The 13,051-nt window shown below is 39.9% G+C and overlaps 1 protein-coding gene across 1 annotated transcript in view; it reads left to right on the top strand.

Annotated features, from left to right (window-relative positions):
* The first annotated feature begins 799 nt into the window (after window positions 1-799).
* The window catches only part of lrfn5a (leucine rich repeat and fibronectin type III domain containing 5a), a 64,784-nt gene continuing 52,532 nt past the window's right edge, over window positions 800-13,051 (top strand). The window contains exon 1 of the mRNA XM_010878689.4: window positions 800-1,770. The gene's annotated coding sequence lies outside the window, so the exon portion shown is untranslated. The remainder of the gene's footprint in view (window positions 1,771-13,051) is intronic.

Below are 13,051 nucleotides of genomic sequence, written 5' to 3'. Positions count from 1 at the left end.
TCATGTTTCACTAAAAACATTAGGAGAACAAATCTTGAAAACATGAATCTAGTACAGTAGCAATCTTACAAATGGCTCCTTTAACAGACCATGTGACAACTATTTACTCTACTTGAATTCCTCAGCTGAGATGCAGAAGGTGGTGCTGTCCATGGTGCTGAATCACTATTCATACTTCATTCACACACAGCACTGACATAACCTTCCGAGTGGAGAGGCTTTGGCTTGAAAGCACCAAGTCACATCCAATGTAATCTATTAATAATGTAGCACTCAAGTTTATACTGTGAACCACAAACTTTAGTACATTATATCCCCTGAAGTGAAATTATTATTATTATGGTGAAATGCTAGAAAATAAATAGATGTACATTTGAAATAAGGTAGTCTGCTCAACATTGACGTCAGGTTCCCACGTTATCAGCATTGCTGTGCGTATACACTGTGGCAGATTATTCATAAACATCAGTCAGTCCATGTTAGTGGAAACTCTTGGAGTATCTAGTGCAGTTACCTAATGTACTTCAGTTTAGATACATGTCACCAATTGTAATCAGCTGTGTAAAATACCTATGAGGACTCTAACCTATATTCTAGTTAGTGTGTTTATCTTAATATCGCAAAATATATTATTTCAAGTCAAAAGTTATGAAACAAAATGGTCGTACGTGTGCAGTCGGTTTCCTATTCACAAACCGTCCTATTGTCCGTGAGGCGTTATTTCATACCTCTTTTGTTCATTGCAATCCTATCCGGTCTTCCAAGCAAAGGCTCTATGCCAGCACTTCTTAGCAGCAGGTCCCATGGTGACACGCTGAATCAAGGAGAGCGAACGAACGTGAGTCTGAGCCAATCGTTGTTGACTTCAATTTTTTCCAATCGAAATGAGAGAGAAAATACAATCTCCCAGTACCTTCTGCCAAAGCTCTTAGTTCAGTAAAACTGATCACTGGGAAGAAGCTAAACAATGGCAGTGAGGGAAAAACGTGAATTGTGCAGTGTTATCGACTTTTCTTCTTTTTGGTCAAGTTATTAACCGAAACACAATTGAGCAGCATTTATTTGGATAACAACGCGCTTTTGTCGGGCTGAATAACTGAGTATAAACTGGATAATAATCTAGAGAAGTGACGGAAAGAGCGAGCCTTTTGATTACTTGGATGGAGGGTAAACAATTTTGTAGGCTCTCACTCACTGTGGATTAACTCAGCGCGGAGGCAGAGCTGGGAAAGTGCACGTAAGGTGCAGCGGTGCAAAGGTCTCCCTGCTGAGATTTGATCTGAGTTCCCTATAGCAGCCACTTTATCGCACTCGGCTGCAGAGACGTGTGCTCAGCTAAATTGAGCAAGCCGGTGTTACTGCAGAGAAAAGCCTATACTGTTGTGAGGCACGTCGACGAGCGGCAGGAGAATGGCAAGGTCTTCGGCGAGTCTGTGGGGAAAGCAAACGCCCGTTTTTCAGAAAAGGATTTTATCAAAATGCGTTGAAATTTGACTGTCTTCGTGTGGGTTTTCTTGGATATTTATTTAAAACTGTGAAGAAAAGAATCACAAGTGGATTGGATTTTGAGGGGCACAAAGCGATGGCATATGAAAGGATGGGCTGTGCGGAGTTGTGCGCTATAATATCCAGCGCACCTTGTATCTATAAAATTTAACCAAAATCCAATGGGGCCAAACCTAATAGGAACATGGGAAAATATGAAATGTGAGAACAATCTATTCCCCTGACCCTCGGTGCTCAGAGCTGGGCTCACGTTCCTTCTTCAAGGTAAACTTTACTCTTTTAATGTTTGTACATTTTCACAATTCCTTTTTGTGTTGGCGGATTAATCGGTCGCCGACAAATTTAACGGTGTCGCCTACGATTGTCAAGGCTGAGTTGTAAAGGAAGATAACCTGCAGGACGTTGAAAATGAGGTGCGGACAGTATTACCCTACGTTGACATAGCATGGTCGAAAACTAGCCCTAAATATTAGGTAGTTTGAAGGAATTCAGGCCGGCCGACTGCATATCAATTTGTATATCTGGGCGTAGATCAAAATTACGCAGTGGAATAATTTGTTTGGTCAGGTCATTGGTTGAAATGTCATAGCGTTGTGGTGCTGTACAACCTTTGATTTGGATTAATGTGGTGTTATAGCCTACTTGGGTGGTGATAGTCTAGTAATGGTTTGTGTGGAGGGGGTCGGGGATGGGTGGAGGGAATTAACTCAGACACCCTCGGAAGGAAATCTATCCATTTGCATGTTCCCATGTCAATTCAGTTTGACCGATAACTTCGCGAAATTTCCCTATGAAGTGTGTAAGGATAGGCAGGCTACCTTACCCGGTCCTCAACCTTGCCGTTAATTTAAATGATAATAGAGGATTCAGGCGTCAATGCAATACCATGCATGCGAAGTGTTATGGCATTGACACTACTGGATGCATTCAAAGGGTCAATAATATAAGGACGATCATACCGATCTCTCCCTTTCTCTCTGTATACACACACACACACACACACACACACACACACACACACACACACAAACTATTGTTAAAAAAATGGGGTCACTTAGAAATGTCCCTATTTTCCATGAAAACATACATGAAATTAGTTTGAATAGGACATACAGCAAAAATGAATAGGAAATAGATTAGAGGTTGGAAGTAAAGGTTAGAAATAAAGATTTCTGACTGAAATAATAATTGTGTCCTTCAAACTTTGCTTTCGTCAAATAATCCTCAATTTGCAGCAATTTCAGTTTTGCAGACTTGGCATCCTCATTGTCAATTTGTTGAGGTAATCTGAAGATATTTTGTGGGAGGTGCTTCCTGAAGCACCTCCCACAAGTTGGACATTGAAACTGGTGTTATGTGGGTACTATTTAATTTAGCTGCCAATTGAGGATCTGTGAGGCATTTGTTTCTCAAACTAGACACACTAATGTATTAGCTCTGTACCTGGGCCTCACAGTTGTGTACAGTACCTGGGCCTCCCACTCCTTTTTCTATTCTGTTTAGAGCCAGTTTGCACTGTAGTACACACCTAGTACTCAACTAGTCTAAAGAAGGCCAGTTTTGTTGCTTCTTTAATCAGAACATCAGTTTTCAGCTGTGCTTACATAATCGCAAAAGGGTTTTCTGGTGATCAATTAGCCTTTATATAATGAGAAACTTGGATTAGCAAAAAAAATGTGCTACTGGAACACAGGACTGATGGTTGCTGATAATGTGTGTATGCCTATGTAGATATTCCATAAACAATCTGCCGTTTCCATCTACAGTAGTCATTTACTACATTAATAATGTCTACACTGTATTTCTGAACAATTTGATGTTATTTTGAATGGATAACAAGGAAATGTCTGAGTGACCCCAAACTTTGAACGTAGTTTATATAAATATATATATGAATGTGTGTGGTGGTGTGTGTGTGTGTAAGTAAACAGAATGTATGTATGGGATTTAGAGTTAAAAGGTATGATTTGGCCTCAATGAAATGCACCAAAGTCCCCAGAAGTTTAAGGATGATCAGGATGTCTATGATATGTCACCTGCACGTGTCACATGAACGCATATGGTCAAATCTGAATTACCATGCAAAGTTGATACACGTGTTCTTATAGAAAACAAGAAGATACATATTTTTGGGTGCAATTCAGCCCCTGTCAAGTCTCATTAAACCCTTCTTAGAAACCATTTGTTTATGGCATAGAGGGTTATTGGCCATGTTCCACAATTAACTTAATAAACAGTATTCCCTCTGTAGGTTATAGTCAACATCTGGACAAATTCATGACTGAACTGCAGCTCCGCTTCCAGTGGCTGGTGGTGCTGTGATTCAATTTTTGCTCCCTCTATACTGCTGCCTGCTGCAGCTTTGAGGGGCTGTGCAGAACTAAGGAAAGGGGTTGGGTACTGACCGCTGCCTTACCTCACAAACCTATTGGGGTGTGGAAAGTGGAATACAATTTAGATAGACATTGTTGCCTGCATTCAAATATTTCCAGTAGTGTATCTGGTATACATTTTAGAGACATGGTCTTCTTCAGTTGTTATGATAAAATTTGAAAAAGGAGGCATTTAAAAAAAACAGCATTGAATTTGACCAGTAGTCGTTGGAAATGGCATTGCATTGGTCTCTGTAGCTCTGAGACTTGTTTTAATTATACTAGAAGAGCTTACGACCCTGTGATGTTGTCAACTCGAGCCAAGGAATCAAAGAGCACGGTATGAGGATCATGCTGTTAGTGTGATAGAGGGATTGAGTAAATCAAACACTGCAAAACAACATCCTCCTCCAGGCAAGATTAGCACCACACCCTACCTGAGTGTACTGTGGATATAAAAAGTCTACACACCATTGTTAAAATGCCCCATTCTTGTGATGTAAAAGAATGAGGCAAAGATAAATCATGTCAGAACTTTTTCTACCTTTAATGTGACCTATAACGTGAACAATTCATTTGAAAAACCAACCAATATCTTTGAGGGGGATTTTTTTTTTTTTAAACTCACAATAACCTGGTTGCACAAGTGTGCATACCCTTAAACTAATACTTTGTTGAAGCACCTTTTGATGTTTTTTACAGCACTCAGTCTTTTTGGGTAGGAGTCTATTAGCATGGCACATCTGGATGTGGAAATATTTGCCCACTCTTCTTTGCAAAAGCGCTCCAAATCTGTGAGATTGTGAGGACATCTCCTGTGCACAGCCCTCTTCAGATCACCCCATAGTTGTGCAATTGGATTCAGGTCTGGGCAATGGCTGGGTCATTCTAAAACGTTAATCTTCTTCTGGTGAAGCAATGCTTTGGTGGATTTGGATGTGTGCTTTGGATCGTTGTCGTGCTGAAAGGTTAACTTACTCTTCATCTTCATCTTTCTAACGGATGCCTGAAGGTTTTGTGCCAAATTTGCCTGGTATTTGGAACTGTTCATGATTCCCTCCACCCTGACTAAGGCCCCGGTTCAAGCTGAAGATAAACAGCCCCAAAGCATGATGCTGCCACCACCATGCTTCACTGTGGGTATGATGTTCTTTGGGTGTTGTGCAGTGTTGTTTTTGTGCCAAACATACATTTTGGAATTATGGCAAAATAGTTCAACCTTGGTTTCATTAGACTATAACACATATCCCAATGTGCTTTTGGGAGACTTGATGTTTGGTTTTGCAAACTTCAGCCAGGCTTGGATGTTTTTCTTTGTAAGAAAAGGCTTCTTCTTGCCACCCTACCCCATAGCCCATTCATATGCCTGTAGTTCCTTTAATGTTGCTGTAGTCCTCTTGGAAGCCTCCCTGACCAGTTTTCTTCTTGTCTTTTCATCAATTTTGGAGGGACGTCCAGTTCTTGGTAATGTCTCCATTGTGCCATATTTTCTCCTCTTGATGATGACGGTCTTCACTATGTTCCATGGTATATCTAATGCTTTGGAATGCTGATTGATATCTTTCAACAATGAGATCCCTCTGATGCTGTGGAAACTATCTTCGGACCATGGCTTTTGCTCTGAGATGCAACTAATAAAATGTCAGGAAAATCCTACTAGAACAACTGAACTTTATTTATGATTAATCAGAGTCCCTTTAAATGATGGCAGATGTTTAATGACTTCTATTTAACATTAGTTTAAATGTGATTGGTTAATTCTGAGCACAGCCACATTCCCAGTTATAAGAGGGTGTGCATACTTATGCAACCAGGTTATTGTAAGGTTTTTATTTAAAATGTTTCCCCCTTGAAGATTTATTTTTCAATTGAATTGTTCACATTATAGGTCACATTAAAAGTGGAAAAAGTTCTGACATGATTTATCTTTGTTTCATTCTTTTAAATCTTAAAACCTGGCATTTTAATAGGGGTGTGTAGACTTTTTATATTCACTGTTTATGTAGACTACTACATTTTAGATGCCCTCCCGGGTGGGTATTAGGAGTTGGCATGACATAATATGAACACAATTACAAGCAGAGCCCTGGTACCCAATATTTCTTCTTAAAGAGAGCATGAAATGTGAGGCTATACAATTTTTTGCATGAGCATGACCTTACACATAAAGTATGAGAAATCAAACCTTTAATGTTATGTAAAAATGTTCTAAGAAAATAAAAATGTTTCCAAAGTAAACACATTTCACAAAACGTGTCACGATTATTGGCACTCCCGCAATTAGTACTTTGTGTATCCTCCCCTTTGTAAAGATATCAGCACTTCTCCTACAATCTTTGATAATGCAAGAACATATGGAAAGTGATCTAAGAGCCTTCATCCATTCAGTATCTCTCCAGACCTTTTAGAGTCCTTGTCTTGGACTCTCATCTTCAGCATATCCCACCTGTTTTCAATGGGGATGGGATGGCCATTGCAAAACCTTGATTTTTGGAGATTTAGCATTTAATAAGGATCAGAAGGAATTATTTTGATCATTGTACTGCTAAAAGACAGTTTTAACTTACCGTAGAAGCAGAAATATGTTAGTGTAAAACCTGATACTTTGCAGAGTCCATGTTGCCATGTATCCAAACACACTTTCCGGAGTCTTTAGGACAGCCCCATAACATCAAAAATCCACGCCCATACTTCATAGCAGTGATTTTCTCTATATAACAGAAAATGTACCTAATTATCCCTATTTATAAACCAAAACTGTGGGGATTGTGACCAAAATACATTATTATTGTCTCATCTGACTATAACCTGGTTCTAATCAAAGTTCCATTCATGTTTAGCAAATTCCTGATGATTTAGCAATCAAATTATTTTCAGCCATTGTCTAATTTATGAATGTCAACAACATTTAATTTATTTTGCATTATCTGACCTTCCAGATGTTTAGAGCTACAACTAACAACTATTTTGATTATTGATTATTCTGTTGGTTATTACTTCAATTCATTGATTAATCAGATGTTTAAATGCAAGTGTTTTCTTTATATGTTAAATGTTTGTTTTTCCTCATTTTGAAAGCAAGTGTGCAAAAACAAACTGCCTCATGTGCATTTAGTAACAGATGTTTTACGTTCTTCACTGCTTTGATAGATAATGAATAAAGAAAACAATGTAAAATTGTTTGCTGAAATACCACTAGTATGCTTTAACTTGTTGGAATTCACCCAGAACAGCAGTTAGGAGGAGTAAGGAAAGGTAAGGCAAAGCTGGGAGCAATCTTAAAACAGGTAGAGAAGTGTAGCTTGAGGTACACAGACAGCATTGTTATAATTTGATGAATTAAGATTGACTGCGGATGCATTTAGCTCTAAGTTTCTATGCCACTCATAGTATGATCGATAAAATCAGTAAAACGTGCTTTTGTAAATCGACTCCACACACATTATGCCAACACTTAGCTATAATGCGCTGTTACACTGTAAATCATATCAACAGGCACAAGTAACCCATCGGTTTTAGTCGGTTACGTTCAACTCAGTGCAGTCGATTTTCACTTTTTATTATATTATTGGGACCCCTGGTTAGTCACAATCACTGGAGTAGTACACCAATTGACTTATAGACGTTATTTGTTATATACTTGAGTCACTTCCTATGTTCATTTGCCTCCTTGTGGACAATGGTGCATAGAGATTAGTGAGCTCCAAAGCATAAGGCGATGTAGTAGCTACCATATGAGTGCACCTCATGACACATTTTCAATTACCTTTGCAATTATTAATGATATAGTGTCTTAGTAGATTGTATGAAATAGCTGTTTCAGGAGTTTTCAAAACAAAAAGTGCCTCAGCATCCAGAAGAGGGGCAATGGTCCTTATCCGGACATTTCCAATGCTGTGCCTGACAACACTTTCCATGTTTTTTCTCCTGACACAATCTCATCTGTGATTTTTGCTCTGTTAGTGTAACCCGAAATCTCTGAGTTTGCATTTGAACGTTCTCAGCATGATATGTTTTGCCACGATGTGGAACGTTGTCTGTATTGTGTTAACCAAATGTTGCATATCCAATGTGTCTGTTTTGCACCAGATGCAGTCAGTGAAACTGTGTTGTGGTGCCTGCGGCAGGCAAGGTGGCCCATTCATCTACAATTAGGCCTAGCAGGAATGCGGAATTCTGTCATTACAGCATCCTTATCGTTGCTCATGCATGGGAAGGCTGGTCAGCCTGACTCAAGCCAGGCAAAAATGTTCTGTTCTATTTCTGAAGAGGCGCCATCTTTATCGACCAATCCCAATAGATCATGTTGTTTGCATCAGTAGCGTCTTCCGATTTGCTGTGTAGCAGGGGCCATGCCAAATGGTGACAGAATGTTTATATCAACAGACATGTATTATGGCCCCTTCAAGCAATCAATTATTACTCAAAAAATTTAACCAAGCAAAATCAATAATGCTAAAATACCTATGGTGGAATTACATTTGCAGCTGAAGAGGTCACTCACATCTCATGTGAGATAGCACTTGTTGTATGCCAGCTATCCAACCTTGGCAGACCACTTTTATATCGGTCACAATGCAGAGGACTTGTAATCTCAATTCAATCCACTAACAATTGCCTGCCAAAGACTGCAAGTTGTTTGTGACTTCAGTAATTCCCAAAAGAAGTAGCAAAAAAAAAAAAAGCACTGATCATTAGTAGCGTACACATTTAAAATAATTCAGCATTTCACAAACAAATTATAATGTAGTTAAAATACTCAAATGCATTTACTGTAACTCATGAAACATGATGTAAGACATTTCTCAAAACTCAGAAAATAGAGTTAGGTATTAGTTTGCATTATGGAGAGAAGACATTTTAGATTACTTACTTACTGTCCAAAATCCCCCAAACATCCTGGTTCTCTAATTCTTCTTCAAAAGTTTAACCTAATAATCAATTTGTTTCAAATCCTCCACCACTGTCTAGCTGTATCCTATTTTAGCTTTGGCTAACATATTTGTTATGTATTCTCATTTGCCCTCTTTCATTCCAATAACTAGTAATGTTTTTCATGATATGAAGAAATTTCTTTCGTCTGACCTTTGATTTAATGCTTCAGCTTTTTTGATGCATATGTATCTTTTCCAATCTTTTGCTAGCCACATAGTGTCACTATGATGACAGTGACCGAGTGACTGTATTGCTTGCTATTTGGTGCCATCTAGGCAATACCTGATGTAGAGAACTACCTTCAAGAATACTTCAAAGCCACGGTTGACCCAGTGTCATCCATTTACACTGTACTGTAAAAGTTACGTGATGAATCCCTTGTATCTCATTGGTGCAGCCCTGCCCACAGACAGTTGATGCCCAGAGCTGCTGTTGATGCCCATGGCTTTTTTTTTTGTTAAAAAGGTCTTTAGGCTTAGTTTTGCATCCGAGAGAAACCAAGTGTTTACAAGCTTGTTCATCAAATCAGCACCATCCACAGCAAACATTTCCGAAACTGCTTTGATACAAACTTTTCAAGAAGAAGTTATTACTATAGTCCTTTTGACCATTCTGATGTTTTCATTGCGTTTAGTCTTAATAAAATATATTGTAGGTTTCAGGATGCCTTATTTTGCATGACTGGTTAATTGCAGAACAATGAGTTGATTGTTGACTTGATTGTTGAAGTCAACAGAAATTACTAGGTTAATGGAGATTGGCCAAGGGTGGATAGTCACATATAACTAAGACTTATTTAATTAAATACCAATCAAAAGATCACGGTCTGGTTTACCAGTGTCATCTGGAAAACATTGGGACTAAGATTATTGATTGAACCAATCTTCAAATTCATTGTTTCTAATGAAGAATTTAGCTGTAGTATGCTTTAGGGAAATCAGGCCCATGTCTTCTATGCTCATATAAGCTACAGGCTGATTAATTGTTAAGGTGTGGTGATTATTTTGCTTTGTTTGTATTTTGGGCTATACTGGTACTGTGGTCTGATGTTGTGGTCAGTTAATAATGATATTAAACAGAATTGATCCAAACAACTTTGGTTAAACGCAATAGACTGGCCTGTCACCTATGGCAATGTGCTCTACTGATCCATTTAAACTAAATGCATGTTCCATGGTCACCTTGAAATATCTTACAAGACAAGGCTCCAGAATAGCATGTTTCAGTAGTTGCACTGGTCTTTTTAGTTGGCGGCACCTGCACATTATTCAGTCACACCCCCTAAAAATTATGTTATACATTAATTCAGATAAATAAATTAGGAATTTGGCCAATTTCTTATTTGTAAATGAATATTAACTCAGTGTTTTTGTTATATTTTAGCTTAGGACTGCTTTCCTTTGAATCTTAAATTAGGCTACCAGCGTTTATCTTAGGTCTCAATGTCTTCAGAATGGGTGACTGCGACTATAATCATGCTTTTAATTAGGTACATTTATGACTGCCAGCAATAGGCAGAAATTGTGCTTATTATAGACACTTAATAGCGTATTTTTAAGTTTCAAAAGATTGCGACCCCCCCGCCCTCACAATGGTTTGATCCACTGCCCCCCCCCCCCCCCCCCCCCCCCCCCCCCCCCCCCCCCCCCCCCGAGCCCCCCAGCACTCAGCAGTGGCACATGGTGCAGAGAGGTACAGTGCATGTGTGGGAATCTGTTGTTGGTAGTTGGCTTTCAGTAAGTAGTTCAAATAAAGGATATATTAGACACTCCTTTACTTCTACCACTCTATACAATAAAACACATTTCAAACCGTAACCAGCCTTAATTTTGCATTGAATTACAGGTCACACTGTGTTAGCAAGCGGTTAGATGACGTTTGCTAGCAAGCTATAGTAACAACAATCCGTGTTTGTAGCTGTTTGAATTTGAGTCAATGAGAGAAGCTTGCAATCCAGTGTATGTGTGTTCCTTAGCTGGCAAGGTGACAGAGTTCGTGTTTACCGTCTGAATGGCACTCAATGCATGAAGCTAATGTGAGGTTAATCCAGTAAGTTTGTTGTATGTTGGTAGGGTTCACACACAATAGCTGAATTTGCAGAGCTACAGTAGCGAGCAAACCGATGTCGCACACTAAAACAGTATTACAGCACTACTTTTGGTGTCCCTCTCAAGAATTACTCTTGAGATAATTTCATGTCCCCTCTAAATTTTATATCGGATTTTCGCCCCTGCTGCCACCATATAAATAAATAGTTTTTCTTGATACACTTTTTTTAAACATTTCTGCAAAGGTAATGAGAGATTGGCAAGCAGAGTGATGTTTAATCAGTCTGGAGTGCTTCAAGACCTTTACTGATTAGTACAGTAATGGCACAAAATCTTTACTTTTTGGGGAATAGGGTATATTAGTTCATGTCTTGTCGATAGTGGGTTGTGATTATATTTAAATAATTTTTTTATTAAGATGCAGTGCCTTGCAAACTAATCACACCCATGAACAATTGTCTTATGTTACTGAGTTACAAATGGTACATTTACATTTTGTCCTTTTTAGATTAGATTCAACTTAATTGTCATTGAACAGTACAAGTACAGTATAACGAAATGCAGTTAGCATCTTACCAGAAATGCAAATAGAGGTTTTACAAGTATTAAATATATGTACATTGCAAGTGGAATGCGTAGATGTGCAATGAAGCCAAATGCAGTACACATGGCAATACTAAATGTGCAATTCAGGCAAATAGAGGAGGGCAGAAAGTTCAAACGTTTTTGGTATAGTGAATGTTACAAGTGGGATAACAGTTGATTGGGTACAAATGGCGATTTCTAAATGGCATTATAGATGTGCAAACAAGGTAAATGAAGGAGTAATGTAGTAGGGTAGCATGCACAACCGGGATGCAGAGATAGCAGCACTATGGTCCTCAAGGTAGACGTGTGTGTAACAACTGTACAAATGCAAGCACAATGGCAATTCTCAGTGTGCAAAATGTAAAAATGTGCAAAGAGGCAAAATGAATGTACAAGGTGCATGTGCAACTGAAATGCAGGGACAGCAGCTGTGAGGTTCCTGAGGTAGACACGTACCTGTAACAACTGAAAAACATCCATTATCAGACTTACAAGGCAGTGTCAGAGTAGTACAAGGGAGTAGTGCAACAAGGACCTCAGAAGTTGGGGGGAATGGTGAGTGATGGATCACAGAGTTCACAGAGTTCTCTGGATCACAGAGATAAGCAGGGTTACAGTAGATGGTTAGAAACTGTTCCTGAGCCTGCTGGTGTGGGACCGAAGAGACCAGTACCACCTGCCTGATGGTAGGTGGGCAAACAGTTTGTGGCATGGGTTTGAAGGGTCCCTGATGAACTTGCGTGCCCTGCACAGACACCACTTGCTCTGGAGGTCCGCGATGTCAGGAAGCTGGGCACCAGTGATGTGCTGGGAGGTTTTCACCACCCGTTGCAGGACCTTCCGGTTGGCTATGGCGCAGCTGCTGAACCACACAGCAGCATAGTCAAAATGCTCTCGACTGTGCAGCAGTAAAAGTTCACAAGGATCCTGGAGGACAGGCAGGCTTTCTTCAGCCTCCTCAAAAAGCTGCTGCGCCTTGAGGGTGAGGAGAGGTCCTCGGAGATGTGGACACCCATGAATTTGAAGCTGCACACATACTCCACCTCAGTACCATCGATGAGGACTGGGCCGTGGCTGCAGCTTTTAGACTTCCTGCAATCCTCAATGAGTGTTTTTTCTTAGCGTTAAGGGCCATGTTGTTATCAGTGCACCATGCCGCCATGCGCATGACCTTCCCTGTAGGCTGACTCATCGTTGACACTAATCAGGCCTACCACTGTGGTATCGTCTGCGAACTTGACAATTGTGTTGGAACTGTGTACAGGAACGCAGTCGTGGTTGAAGAGGGAGTACATGAGAGGGATCAGCACACAGCCGTGTGGAACACCAGTGTTCAGGATCAGGGTGGAGGAAGTGAAGTTGTCTAATCTGACAGACTGGGGTCTGTTGGTTAGGAAGTCCAAAGTCCAGTTGCAATGAGAGGGGCTGACCCCCAGGTCATGGAGGGGATCCCTAGAGGGGATGACAGTGTTGAATGCTGAGCTGAAGTCTATGAATAGCATCCTCACATAGGTGTTGGTTTTGTCCAGGTGGGTCAGGGCAGAGTGTAAAGCTGTGGAGATGGCATCCTCTGTAGACCTGTTCGACCTGTAGGCAAACTGG

This window comes from Esox lucius, chromosome 15, assembly GCF_011004845.1.
Source record: "Esox lucius isolate fEsoLuc1 chromosome 15, fEsoLuc1.pri, whole genome shotgun sequence".
In the NCBI taxonomy this organism is placed as follows: domain Eukaryota; kingdom Metazoa; phylum Chordata; class Actinopteri; order Esociformes; family Esocidae; genus Esox; species Esox lucius.
Note: the sequence above shows the minus strand (reverse complement) of the source record. Positions and strands in the feature narration are given on the sequence as shown.